Source organism: Leptinotarsa decemlineata, unplaced genomic scaffold (genome assembly GCF_025532065.1).
Source record: "Leptinotarsa decemlineata unplaced genomic scaffold, Ldec_3_MD MMD2_P_RNA_scaffold_2, whole genome shotgun sequence".
Classification (NCBI taxonomy): Eukaryota; Metazoa; Arthropoda; class Insecta; order Coleoptera; family Chrysomelidae; genus Leptinotarsa; species Leptinotarsa decemlineata.
Window position 1 is genome coordinate 28,181,687 of NW_027412529.1, and position 15,106 is coordinate 28,196,792.

Sequence of the window (15,106 nt, forward strand, 5' to 3'; positions counted from 1 at the left end):
TGAGAAACGTATACAAGATGCCTCAAAATACATCGTTCACGAAAAACATTAGGGACGTCATTGGACTGAGGAAACTAACTTTGTTATTTTTTAGAGATACAGAGATGTGTGCGCGTGTGTTTGGGTAGTGTCACCTCACAATTTCACTGGAGAACATGAAAATATATTCAACGAATTTAGAGAAGTCAACATTATTTCAGTAATGAATGATTCAATATGAAGTGTATTTTATTTGATAATATAATGAACATCAATATTTTCCCAAGAATATAACGCGCCCATTTTGAACACTTCAATAACCCATATATTTCCATATGTGCTAAATTATCACATTAATCACTCAAAAAATACATAAAAATATAACTCGATGAGAAGTACATTTTTCTACGTAATTGAAAAACAAAAATAATACTTGACAGAAAAGCAATAAGCCGTTAATGATAGTCGGTTGATCGTAGGGAAATTGTGATGTCATTCGACGTCAGCGAGTGATAGAGAGAAACAAACATAGCGGCTTCGTTAATAATTGTTGAATTGTGAGAGATGCTCAATTTATTGAGAAAGAAAACAAAACCAAGATTATGATGTGCCGAGATAGCGTCTTCAATAATAATTCATTGGAATTGTCATATAGCGCGTACTGAGACGAAGGAATTTTGGAATCATTTCAGCAATATGATGCCACACAAAGTTCGGCAAATTCCTCGCGTTAATGTTATGTGAAAATTTGTTTTCGTTCTGATCGATTTTCATTGATTTTCAGTTTTCTTTTTTATTCTAATGAATTCTTCAACATTATATAATCAAATTTACGTCATGTGAATTATTTGAAATGAAACATGATCCTTTTTCTGATTGCATAATGATATGATTTTTTATGTTGATACATAAGTATTCATTGATTACATTATGTACAATATTATTGCGAAATAGTAATTTATTCATGAATAGATGTATTTTTAATCAGGAGTTCTTTGAGCTGGTGCAAAAGTCTAGGGCTGGAACACCAAATGAATTCCAATTGAATTGCCCAGCTTCGACTATTTTTCGAGTGAACTAAGTCACTGTATTTATAGTATGAGTATTTTCTTAAAAAAAAATATTTGAACTGAAGGCTTTTTCAGTATGAAGCAACATTTTGGCAAATGCTTACAGAAAAGATCATTTATATATTTTTTTGTTCCATTTATCCCGAATCGTGAAAGTATTTTCAGCGATTACACATCTTGGTTTTTTAATCACTCTCAGAGTATCTGAATTCAGTGTACCATCCACGGAAATATTATATTTCTCTTGAAAACTATACATAGTCGATTCAAAATCTACGAGAGAATTATTGTTATGGATGTGCCCATATCAAAATATATACTACATTGAATTTCACTAGTTCGGACTAGTGAAGCCTTTACACCAACGTTCCGGTCGAAGAAGCACTCCAAATCATACAGAGAAAGCTATCCGAAGACGGGAACCTGAAAGAGAGAACGAATCTACCTATAGAAGTAATTATGGAATTACTAGGATGCTGTGTACGAAACTGTTATTTCCAACTGAAGGACGAATTCTTTACACAAGATGAGGGACTGCCAATGGGATCGCCACTTTCACCAGTCATAGCCAACATATATATGGAGTGGTTTGAAACTTTGGCCATTGAAGAAGCCCACAAGAAACCTCGAGTCTGGTTGAGATATGTTGACGACACCTTCATAATATGGAACCATGAGAATACTGAACTAGACGCCTTTCTGAAACACATCAACAGCGTGAGACCTTCCATCACTTTCACAATGGAGAAGGAAATCCACAATGAATTGCCATTCTTAGACGTTTTGGTGAAGAGGACCGACACTAAGTGGGAAACATCTGTATACCGAAAACCCACTCATACGGGACAGTATCTGAACCACGAATCCAACCACCATCAATCGACAAAAAGAGGAATCATCAAGACTCTATTAGACCGTGCTTTTGGTCTCTGTAATACAAAGGAAGGTCTCGAGAAGGAACTAGACATCATCAAAAATGATCTTCAGCGGAATGGATACTTCAAAGCGATGGTAAAAAAGACTTTGGCTGAAAGACAGCAGGAGCCTCGCAAGGAAGAGAAGCCGTCACAATCAGTGCTTGCACTTCCCTACAACAGAGGATTATCGGGGAGGATAAGAAGAATTGGTTCCAAGTACAACATTAGAACCTGTTTCAGATCCGGTAACACTATCCGTAGCAGCCTCACGAAAACCAGGCCCCCAAACGCGGACTGCGATTCCAAGAATTGCATTTACCGGATACCCTGTGAGTGCGGAAAATCCTATATTGGTGAAACTAAGAGGCCATTGAATGTTCGCATTGCCGAGCACAAGAAGCACACACAGCGAGAAGAAACCAGCAAATCAGGAATAGCAGACTATGTTTGGACCCATCAACACAACATCGAGTGGTCCCAAGCTGAGATCTTGCACAGAGAGGAACATTGATTCAGGAGAAAATTTAAGGAAGCCGCATACATGTAGTCCAACAACGTATTCAGCCAGGCCAGCGTAGTTATACGAAACATGGAAACCCATCATCAAACAAAAAATGACCAACTCCCGCCAAAACGGTCATCTATCATGGAATCAGTGAAGCGGAAAATGGAAAGTAGAGAAAGTGAAAGTATTTCAACGACCTATAAAATAGTCATCTCTCGGAGGAATCAGTCCAGTCATCACCCGAAGACGATTGTAGATACCAACAGTCGAAACGTCGTGAACTAACGTGACTTGGAATCTCTACACTCTTAATTTTTTTATTATTTTCTTTTTTCATTTCTTTAATTTTTATTCATTCAATTATTATATTTTTACTTGTAGGTTATTTCACTATCATTTCATTTCAGGTTTATTGTTGCTTAATATAATTGTTATTTTCAACTATTCTTTTTTAATTATTCTTTTTTACTTGTTTTCAGGGATTTCAAATCATTTTATATAGTAGACAATGGAAGTCCGAACTAGTGAAATTCATCACGAAACATTGTCAATCACCTTCAAACAAATATACTACATTGTTTCTTCTTTGGTCACATTTTCACAAGTTGTGAGGTAAGAAAAAATATGAGTACCCATCACAACATTTTGAAAAAATAATGAATTCACAAGTCATTCTTCATTTTCATATATATGATCCTTGTGAGTATGTCAGTATTAGGTAGTCGGACGGTTCGACGTGGGTGCTTTGTTCACTCAGTCAATCGGTCGATATGTGAGTCGTTGGTTCAAGCCGCAGGCTGAACGCTCGATTTTCACTTGCTATCGTCCAACCCGTGTTAGGAATCACACGTTAAAAGGTAAATCCTCGTTAATCCTTAGCTCGCATAACTTCTGAGGGGTGTCGTTCGTAGGGTGCGATAGCTGGTTGACGGAAAAAAGCACTGAGGAATCACACGGCAAAACGATAAAGCCTTGTTAAACTGTCATGTCTTTTAATTGACGTATTTTGAGACACCCTGTACACATTGACGTCATGTTATTTTCTTTAATCCGATTTTCCATTCATTATTATTATTATATCATTATTTTCCACGCTGACGTATTCGAGTCACCTCGTACATTTTTTTTCTCAAACGAGAGACACCCTGTACATATTGAAGAATCACACGCCAGAACGATAGAGCCTCGTTAAACTGTCATGTTTTTAATGACGCATTTTGAGACACCCTGTACACATTGACGTCATGTTATTTTCTTTATTCCGATGTTCTGTTAATTATTATTATTATATCATTATTTTCCACGCTGACGTATTTGAGCCACCCCGTACATGTTTTTTTTCTCAAACGATGAGACACCCTGTACACATTGAGGAATCACATGACAAAACGATAAAGCCTCGTTAAACTGTCATGTCTTCCAAATGACGTTTTTTGAGACACACTGTACACATTGACGCCATGTTTTTTCTTTAATCCGATTTTTCGTTAATTATTATTACTATATCATTATTTTTCACGCTGACGTATTTGAGTCACCCCGTACATGTTTTTTTTTCTCAAACGATGAGACATCTTGTACACATTGGGGAATCACACGACAAAACGATAGAGCCTCGTTAAACTGTCATGTCTTTTAAATGACGTATTTTGAGGCACCCTGTACACATTGACGTCATGTTCTTTTCTTTAATCCGATTTTTCATTAATTATTATTATTATATCATTATTTGCCACGCTGACGTATTTGAGTCACCCAGTACATGTTTTTTTCTAAACGATGAGACACCCTGTATGGCATTCATGTTTTTTTCTTCAATCCGATTTTTCGTTCATTATTAATATTATACCGTTATTCTCCACGCTAACGTATTTGAGACACCCTGTACACATTGACGTCATGTTTTTTTCTTCATTCCGATTTTTCATTCATTATTATAATTATACCATTATTTTTTACGCCAACGTATTTTGGGACACCCTGTACATGTTTTTTTCCCAAACGATTAAACACCCTGTATGGCAGCCATATTTTTTTTCAATCCGATTTTTCGTTCATTAATAATATTATGCCGTTATTTTCCACGCTGACGTATTTGAGACACCTCGTACATGTTTTTTTCTCAAACGATGAGACACCCTGTACACATTGAAGAATCACACACGATAGAGCCTCGTTAAACTGACATGTTTTTAATGACGCATTTTGAGACACCTTGTACACATTGACGTCATGTTATTTTCTTCAATCCAATTTTTCATTCATTATTATTATTATATCATTATTTTCCACGTTGACGTATTTGAGTCACCCCGTACATGTTTTTTCTCAAACGATGAGACACCTTGTACACACTGAGGAATCACACGGCAAAACGATAAAGCCTCGTTAAACTGTCATGTCTTTTAAATGACGTATTCTGAGACACCCTGTACACATTGACGTCATGTTATTTTCTTTAATCCAATTTTCCATTCATTATTATTATTATATCATTATTTTCCACGCTGACGTATTTGACTCACCCCGTACATGTTTTTTTCTCAAACGATGAGACACCCTCTACACACTGAGGAATCACACGGCAAAACGATAAAGCCTTGTTAAACTGTCATGTCTTTTGAATGACGTATTTTGAGACACCCTGTACACATTGACGTCATGTTATTTTCTTTAATCCGATTTTCCATTCATTATTATTATTATATCATTATTTTCCACGCTGACGTATTTGAGTCACCTCGTACATTTTTCTTCTCAAACGATGAGACACCCTGTACACATTGAGGAATCACACGACAAAACGATTAAGCCTCGTTAAACTGTCATATCTTTCAAATGACGTATTTTGAGACACCCTGTACACATTGACGTCATGTTTTTTTCTTCAATCCGATTTTTCGTTCATTATTATTATTATATCATTATTTTCCACGCTGACGTATTTGAACGTTTCCCATTGGGATCGCACGCTGAGACACCCTGTACATATTGAAGAATCACACGTCAAAACCATAGAGCTTCGTTAAACTTTTTTCAAATGACGTATTTTGAGACACCCTGTACATATTGACGTCATGTTTTTTTTTTCAATCCGATTTTTCATTCATTCTAATTATTATACCATTATTTTTCGCGCCGACGTACACCCTATACATGTTTTTTTCCTAAACGATGAGCACCCTGTATGGCAGCCATGTTTTTTTCTTTAACGCCCGTGGCCATGTTTTTTTTCTTCAAAACGATTTACATTCATTATTATTATTATACTACTATTTTCCACGCTGACATATTTGAGACACCCTGTATGACAAGCATGTTTTTTTCTTTAATGTCTGTGGCCATGTTTTTTCTTCAATCCGATTTTTCGTTCATTATTATTATTATATCATTATTTCACGCGCTGACGTATTTGAAACACCCCGTACATGTTTTTTCTTTAACGATAAGACACCCTGTATGACACACATGTTATTTTTGTAATTCCACCGCGCTCTTATCTATCAAATGAATTTACTCGATGCTCATTCCATCCTTCTATGCGTCGATCACGTCGCACACGTCTCTTTCCCACTCACTATCGTAAGTACGTCCCCTAGGGAATACGTCATAGAAGCCCTGTATCCCCTCTACTTTCCTTCCTTTCCTTGGAAGATTCCCTCATCCTTGTTTTTTGTATCAAGATGGAGTAGTAGAAAGCCAAAAACTTTCTTTCCCAAAAATTAATCACTCTTAAAAAAATATAACCCCTTCAATTCAAATTATCATATATATTCATGGGTTGAATTATGCTTCATCACATTTCATCCTAAGTAGTTATATTTGCTGAAACATTCCATAACTCATCTCTGAAGCACACTTAATGGAATGTTCATGGATTTGTTGTTGAGTAAATAATTTTGAAAAGTAAAGTGGTTTACTTACTGAACCGACGTGATAAAGAATATTTCATGCCTGGCATCAATAGAAAAACGTCCACAGAATTTCGCAGAACTTATCACTTGGATTTATATGTCCCTTAAAGAGAATTTTTGAATGATGTTGATGTTGAGTTTTTTGTTGGCTTTTTCGATTCAGCTCAGAATCAAACTATTTCACGATGACTATCTTACATTTCATCACCACAGAATTGTGAGGGCCCTAAAATAAGCATGTATAATATCAACGATTTTTTGCTTCATTACCGAGAATAAAGACGTTGGATGAGAAATTATCTAGAATGTGTTTCAGTTCGATATATCATGTTCGTTGAATTGACTTTACACTGTAACAATAACACACGAAGTGAATTACTTCGTGTGTTATTGTCACTTCACGAAGTAAATTACTTCGTGTGTTGTTCGATTTTCTTACACGTCTTGAGAATCTTCCTGTTGCCGTGGTTTGGATAAATTAGTTAGTGATGTATTCATGTTCTCCAATACAGCTCACCCCTTCCTTATTCATGGGGATTAAAAACACAAATAACAAAAGTTATATCTGTCATTTCACAAATACAAGCCTTCAAAGACATTTATCGCGGAAAAGGGTATAACTGTTTTTGAATTGCCGAATACTTATTCGCCATATACGATCACTGCTGATAACTGTCCACAGGGCATATCATTGTGAAGTGAATAATGCTTCGTTTTCTTGTATAGACAATAGAATGGAAGAAGATCTTATTTCTTTATGTTGATTTGGCGCTGTTTTCATCCACTGAATTCTGGATGAATACAAAGGATATCACAGAAAACCTAAGTCTATTTCTCACATTTTATTCAGCAATACGACATTTTCTATCCGATTGAAAAAATATGAAACTACTAAATCGAGATAGCAACTCATCCATTTACTTCCCTGATTTTTTCTGGAACGGTGCAATTGGTCAATTGATATTTCCAGTTCAATTTCAGACTGGCCTCAAGAGAAATATTCTCCATCACTTCACAGACCTCTTAAGATTACTGGAGTGGTTGAAATGGTACTTATGAATAAATCAATTTCTCTCATCTATTGTATAAGTTGTGAGTTCAACGGACAGTTCTGCAACGGAAAAATCTGGTAGCAAATTTGTTCTCTATATCTGAACGACGGTAATTAAGAGTTCTAGCACACAATTTTTTCTACTTACTGACTGAAATCATGATGATAGTGATTTGAAACGCTCGTATTCCATATGTAATTTTTTAATTTTCATCAAAATTGTTGATCTGAGATTCCGTGATTCATTCACATGATTTACCTTTTGTAATTTCTGTTGGAATATTTTTTGAGAGATGGTATCATACTTTTCTGTCAAGGAAATGCAAGTTAAAAGTTGGTTTTCAAAAAATTAGTTTTTAAAATGTTCGTTCTATTCAAAAACACGTATTACAAATAGAAAGTATCAAGTCAGACTGAATATAAAAATTAAAGTTCTCATAAGAATAAAAAATGCAAGTTCATCTTCGTCGGCGGTGTGGAATGTCGCTGACCCATCATGAACGTTGTCGATTCTCTGTGGATTCAGGCCCTATAAAAAGGTAGCGATTCAAGTTATAGACCATATTCATCTGGAAAATACGCCAGGAAAAATTAATTTCAAAACGACGCCGTCACCAACCAAAATATCAAGAGTGCTTTTGATGCTTGGGTCCCCTATCAAGTGGACAGAATTCCACAAAATCGGGCTACTTCAGAAATGTCCAAGGCACTGCTCCATATACTTCAGCAATATGCCAAAAGTATTAAAACTCAACCTTTGAAAATCATCGAAAGTCAGTGAGGGGTAAAAACTTTTTGTTCGAAATAGTATTCCAAGTTTCTTAATGGCAGTGGCGAATACTAAAAAGGATCGGAAAAGGTAAAAGCAGGGTGACGATACTATATAGTAAACGGCATATTATCGAATCGTGCCCCACCATACACGTTCCCTACCTTCAGTTATGACAAGGTGGTGTAAATAAAAACCCCAATGGAAATGAAATTGAAAGGTGTTCTAACTATTATTTGATTAATATGGCAACTGTTCGGAATACTTCATTGTATTGAGATTCACAATATGAAGTATACTTTTTGAAAATCGAAGTATATTGAAGATAACATTGAAATCTGGGTCGAAAATTTGAAAAAACCTTCAGAATTGTTTTGGAGATTTTCTTGATGCAGGTGCCACAGAAAGTAATATCATCAAATTAAATCAAATATGCTTTATTGTCCAAAGTATAAACTCGTTGACAAAGCTAATCATGTATAAATGAGTTTCACTATAATGACTGTACATTATACATATACATTGGTTTAATGTATGTGTCATTTGAAATATGGTTACTATTTTTAGTGCACAGCTAAAACAATTATAGATAAATAAATGAATATGCATATATAAACGCACATAAATACCACAAACATACATATTTATATACATCCTAAATGAACGAATAGTCAAACATTAACAGGTAAATAAGGAAGTCAATAGATGAAATATATAAAAAAATAATATAAACAGACACTGTTTTCAAAATTGCAGGAGCTATTAAAATCAACATAAGCAGTGCTTGAACAGGGAATAATTTTATATCAGAATTCCATCCATATCTTTATCAAAGTACTCTTGAACATTATAAAACACCTGGTCAATGAGAACTTGCTTTACAGATTTCCTGAACTGATGAGGTGATTGTATATCTTTAAGACTGGTCGGTAGATGGTTATATATTTTAGCTGCTTTATAGATCAATGAGTTTTTAATCAAATTTGATGATGGAATAGGCCGTCTTAATTTGTCGATTTGGCGAGTGAAACCAATAACAGCATCGTAACATGATTTGTTCTTATGTACTAGGCACACCGTTTCGAGTATGAATAAAGAAGAAAGTGTTAGTAATTTTTGCTCCTTGAACAAGGGTTTACAAGACTCTCTAGGCCCAACTTTGCACAGATATCGGATGGCACGCTTTTGGAGAATGAAGACTGTATTGAAGTGTTGTTGGTTGCAGTTGCCCCAGAATGATATGTCATATCTAAGATGCGATTCAACCACAGCGTGGTACACAATTTTTGCTGTTAGAATACCCAATTCATTTGACACCGTTCGTAAAGCATAACATCCCGAAGCTATTTTTTTGTTCAGCAAATTAATATGGTTATTGAAATTGAGGTTGGTGTCCAGATCGATTCCAAGAAATTCATTTAGTTTTTTGTTTGATATAATATCATTACCCATCGGAATGCCTGACAAGTTGCAATTGAATGATATCAGATTGGTTTTTTCTATATTGAAGGATAGCAGATTGGAGTTGCACCACTCTCTCACTTCAAGAATATCTTGTGCTATTTTGTTTTGAAGAACATTTTCATTAGTGTCATGCCACAGGATGGTTGTATCATCTGCAAAAATTGTGAACGTTCCCTCAGAATCAATATAAGCTAGATCATCAAAATACAACAAAAACAATACTGTCCCCAGTACCGAGCCTTGGGGTACTCAGTGTCTAACAGAGACAATATCTGACAGTGTGTCAGTTCTCACAACTTGGGTTCGTTGACTCAGATATGATTTCATCCAGTTAAGGCTTTGATTTCTGAAACCATAGTGTTGGAGTTTGCGTAGCAGAATTTCGTGGTTCACACAATCGAAAGCTTTTGACAAGTCACAGAAAACTGCTGCGCATTCCTTTTTCAGGTTCAACTCAGAGTAAAGGCTTTTAAGCAGATGGAAAATTGCATCCCCTGTACTCTTTTTGGATTGAAAGCCAAATTGTTGAGGATTTAAGATTTTGTTGGCAGATATGAAATTCATCAACCTAATTTTTACCAATTTTCCTATAATTTTACCAAGGGTTGGAATAAGCGAGATGGGTCGAAACTTTGAGGGATCTGAGGTGTCACCCCCTTTGTGAATGGGGACCGCAACATTTTCTTTTAAGAATTGTGGGTAGGTTCCCTTGGCAAAGGAGTCATTAATAAGTTTGACTAGTAACTCTAGAGTAAAGATTGGCATATTCTCAAAAATTCTTATCGATATGTTATCGATGTCACAAGAAGTTTTATTTTTGATCTGCTTTATTGTATATATCAGCTCTATTAGATTGGTTTCATATAAAATAAATGTTTCATCAATATTCATGTTATGCATTATCTATATTATTTGACAGTCTCTCTGCTATGGAGCAATAGAATTCATTCAAAATGTTGCCATCCAAGGGGACATTCTTTGCCAGAGTGGGAGTTTTGCCCCGAAACTCATTCACTAATCGCCATGTTTCTTTGATGGTATCCTTACTTTTGCAGATTATATCATGGTAGTAGCATATTTCACTTGAATGATTGATGCCAGCATTTTTATTGAAGCATGAAGATGATTGTGAGATGAAAGCCACCTCTGAAAAGAGCCTTTTGTATTTGATATGTTCAGTTGTTGATATTTTTGTGGTTCATACAATGACCTTCATTATTTACGTGATAACTCGAAGCACATCTTCTGGACTTAGTCTATCACTTTTATGAAAACTTATTCTATCTTCTAATAATCTTGTCCAAAATATTTTCTATTGATACTGGAGCATGGTATACAATAAATTAAGTCTGAACAATGAAGATCTAAGAGTTGAAGCTGTTTTATTTGAAATTTCAATATTCTCACACGGTTTGGAACTTCTGGCTAATCTAGGCGTGACTCCTGTAATATAAAGAAGAAAGGTATGAAAAAATTATCATTGAATTTTCAAATCCACTTGTTCATTGGTCATTGAGTTTATGTTACTATTATCAACTAGCTGACCCTGCGAACTTCGTTCCGCCTTAGAGGCAATAAAAAGCACATTTTTTATTTTATTAATTTAATTTTTTCATCAATCAAGTATTTTAATTGTTCTTTATAAGGTTGCACTCTTCAGTTAAGCACCTTGTGATACACGATATTTTTTGTTTCATTATCAGGCGCAATTATAAACAACGCAGATGGTCTCCCGACCTGTGAACATGCCACATATAATTGACCATGTGAAAAACATTGATTTTCCAGATTCAGAACACAAACTTTCAAGGATTGGCCTTGTGATTTGTTAATGGTCATGGCGAATGCAAGACGAATTGGAAATTGAAGTCTTCCAAACTCAAACGGCATGAATATTACTGGAGTTTTTTCCCAACACCAAATCGTTATTTATAACACCTCGACACGTGTTTCGATCACCAAGTGATCATCTTCGAAGGGGAAGATTTAAACTAAAAAATAATGCGAGCTAATCATATTTATGCTATATAGGTAATCCATTCAGGTAAACCATCCAGGCGTACCAACCATACAGGTATACCAACGTAAATTAATTTAACAATTTTGCCTTATCTGTTATTTTACAATATATGTTCATTAAAACAGTTTTCAGCTATATGAAAATTGATTTCACAATATTGCCTATCCAAATTTATTTTTGCAATGCGTCCTTATGTAGTAATCAGTAAACCCAACAACATTATTCTATTTTAACAAGCTATATAGTATGCTCTTTGGTATAGGTCCGCCATCATAATATTATTGTGTTTACTTATTTCTACACTCTCATAGGCATTCAGTTGCCTGTTGTTGTTAACTTGTCCAACTAATCTTAATGAACTGAAGTCTATGGAATGGTTTTGTTGCAAAATATGATGGGCGACTGCTGATTTTTCAGGTCTTCCATATTTTACGTGTGCTATGTGTTCCTTATATCTTACATTAATAGATCTTTTTGTCTGTTCATAATATTTTGCATCGCAGTCCTTACATTCAATTTTGTAAATTCCAGACTTTTTCGAATTCTCGACTTTGTCTTTTGGACTTTCCAAAAGGCTCTGTAATGTATGACTTGTTTTAAAAACCACCTTCATACCTAGTTCCTTGAAAATCTTTCCAAAGTTCCTCGTATATTGATTGGTGGTATGGAACTGAGATGCATTTATCTTGGTTTTTGTCCTTTCTGAAAGTCGAGATTACGTTCATTCTTAACCTAAACTTCTTCTTCCTTATCATGTCATCTACAATACCCCTCGAGAAACCATTAGTGGCTGCTATTTCCTGTATTGTACGTCTTTCTTTTGTGAACCTATCATATGTTGGAGGGAAAGTCAAAAGACGATGCACTAAAAAATTCAACCCAGCACGTTTGTGCTGTCCACAGTGATGTAAACTGTGAAGAATATACCTGTACGTGCTTGTTTCTTTTCTAAATATATCGTATTCTAACCCTCCATATTGGCTCCTCATTACCAAAACGTCAAGAAATGGTAGTGGTCCTTTATTTTCTAACTCATACGTGAATTTTATTGATGGTCATCTTCTATTCAAAATGGAAACAAAGTCATCAATATTCGATTTTTTGGTATCGAATATCGCAAAAATATCATCCACATACTTTAGCCAAATTCTAGAAAAATACTTCGACTCTTCTTTGGTTTCCATTTCGAATCTGCTCATGAACAGGTCTGCCAGGTAGGGGGACAAGGGGTTAACCATGGCCATTCCTTCCTGTTGTTCATAAAAGCAACCTTCTACCTGGAACCGATTTTGTTTCATACACAAATTAGTAAGAGAAACGAATTCATCGATTATTATTGAAATTATTTTTCTCTAGAAATTTCCTGAGGTATTGCAAGGTCTGTGAAATTGGGACGCTATGAAATGAGGAACTAACATCAAAAGAACTGAGTCAAACGGCATATCGGTTGGGATCATCGGAATCCTCGGAATGAGAATTTCCTCACCTTCGAATTTTCCTTTGAGTATCGTCGCATTAATCACATTGTTCATCAATTTACTTGCTACTGAACGTGTACTGTTGCAAAGTTTTAGTGGGTTTATGTTTCGAAACATGATTACTACGATTTACGTTCAGGCGTAAATTGTGCGGTGGTGAACCAGGCACATCCAAGGAGTTTAAAAATTCAATTGGATAGTTGGTGGCTTCATCTTCATCTGTTACACAGTCAATTGATTTGAATGAATGCATTGTTCCAATGATATCATTCTGAATTATGTAGTTTAGGTCATCTACATCTTCATTCTTAGCCGCTGAAATTGTTCGCTCACTCGACCATTCACTATATTTGTAGTTAGTAATTATGCTTGGGAATACTTTGCTGATAAGTTCGTCTTTCGATGAGACGCAGTTACAGGAATTCTGAGGAAATGAAATCAATCCGCCCGATTCGTCGACCGGTACTCGACCATTACCGATAGTCAGCAATTGCTCAGAGAAATCTTCAGCAGATGTATCATTAAGCAACTGTCATGTTTGTTATCAGCTGAAGTTTCATCACAAAGCGCAATAGATTCGATGATTTGAGGCAAGCGTCTACTTCATCGGCAGCCGTTGATCTTGGAATTACTGGCAGTGTTTGGCGGAAATCGCCAGACAGTAAAACCATTGCACCTCCAAAACATCTCGAGTCATTGTTCGGTTGAGTGCTTTTAATGCACGTTTGTGCGCCATTTTGCATTCGTCCCATATGATTTTCGATGCTGATAAAACTTTGGCCGTTGCGGAGTTTTTTGAAATATTACATGTTGGTTCTTAAATAGTTTGAAGATTTAACGGCAATTTCATTGCTCAATGAGCCATACGGCATCCTTCTAACTATGTGGTTGCTATTCGAGAAGAAGCAACCGCAAGCGCAATGTTGGATCTCGCACGAACATTAGCTAAAACTAATGACATCTGGAATGTCTTACCAGTTCCACCAGGGGCATCCAGGAAATATAAACCACCATTTCCATCATCAATTGCCTTCATTAACCATTGTCAAAATTACGTTTAGCTATCATTTACCTTTTTTTGTTATTCCATGTCAGATGCGTTTTTGCTATACCACGTTTTATAGAGACTTCACGGAAACGCGGTCAAATGGGATAAAAAGTATTCTATGTCTCTCTCCTCGTTCTAAGTTAACTCTCCACCAATTTTCAGCCTAATCGGTTCATCGATTCTAGAGTTATAAATAGTGTAACTAACACCACTTTCTTTTATACATATAGATTTGTGAATCATCATGATTGTCTGTTGTAACGTTCAAATTTCATTCTAAGAGTACATTAGTACTTACACGCCCTGTATGTGAAATCAATCTCATTTATTCAGCACACTTGTACATACAATTTCAAAATAAAAGGATATCCCATTCCAACGAATCCGCCTCTGGGTGTTTGACTGGAGCTGAAAAAAAAGGAATGTGTTAATTAGTTTAAGTAAAGGAAATATTTGTTATGATTTTATGGTGAATCGAACAATTCACTGTTGACGACCACATACATAAATGATGAGGCAATACTCACCTTATTTCAGTAGTTGCGGAATGAGAGTCTTAAGGGTTTTGTTTATTTGTTTTCCTTAATCGAAAATCACTGAACGTAAACATTGTTCCGATCAGCTGATTCGAGTCGGACATCTAGCTAGCTTCTTCGAAATCTAGTTGATAGTATTTTATAGGTCACGAGAGTCTGTATTTCCTTGAGTAGCCGTAACTCGAAGGAATCTTATTATATTATATAGTAGATTGCATATTTGTACATAGAATAATCTTATTAACGAGTATTCAGAAATTTAGGGCACGAATATACGTAATGTTTGGATGTTTAGGTTTGTTTTGAAATTATTATTTAGAACATGCGTGAGCCATCTATGTGTAGAAGTGATAGG

General features: G+C 35.5%; 1 protein-coding gene and 1 long non-coding RNA gene across 2 annotated transcripts in view; both read right to left on the minus strand.

Annotated features, from left to right (window-relative positions):
* Positions 1-15,106, minus strand: part of Oct-TyrR (Octopamine-Tyramine receptor) — a 1,115,181-nt gene that overhangs the window by 721,653 nt on the left and 378,422 nt on the right. The window lies entirely within an intron of this gene.
* LOC141487442 (uncharacterized) lies at positions 7,315-14,945 on the minus strand. Its single transcript, XR_012468389.1, has 3 exons — positions 14,743-14,945; positions 14,514-14,623; positions 7,315-11,112 (listed from the first exon to the last, which is right to left on the minus strand). It is a non-coding gene; the product is annotated as an uncharacterized lncRNA (long non-coding RNA).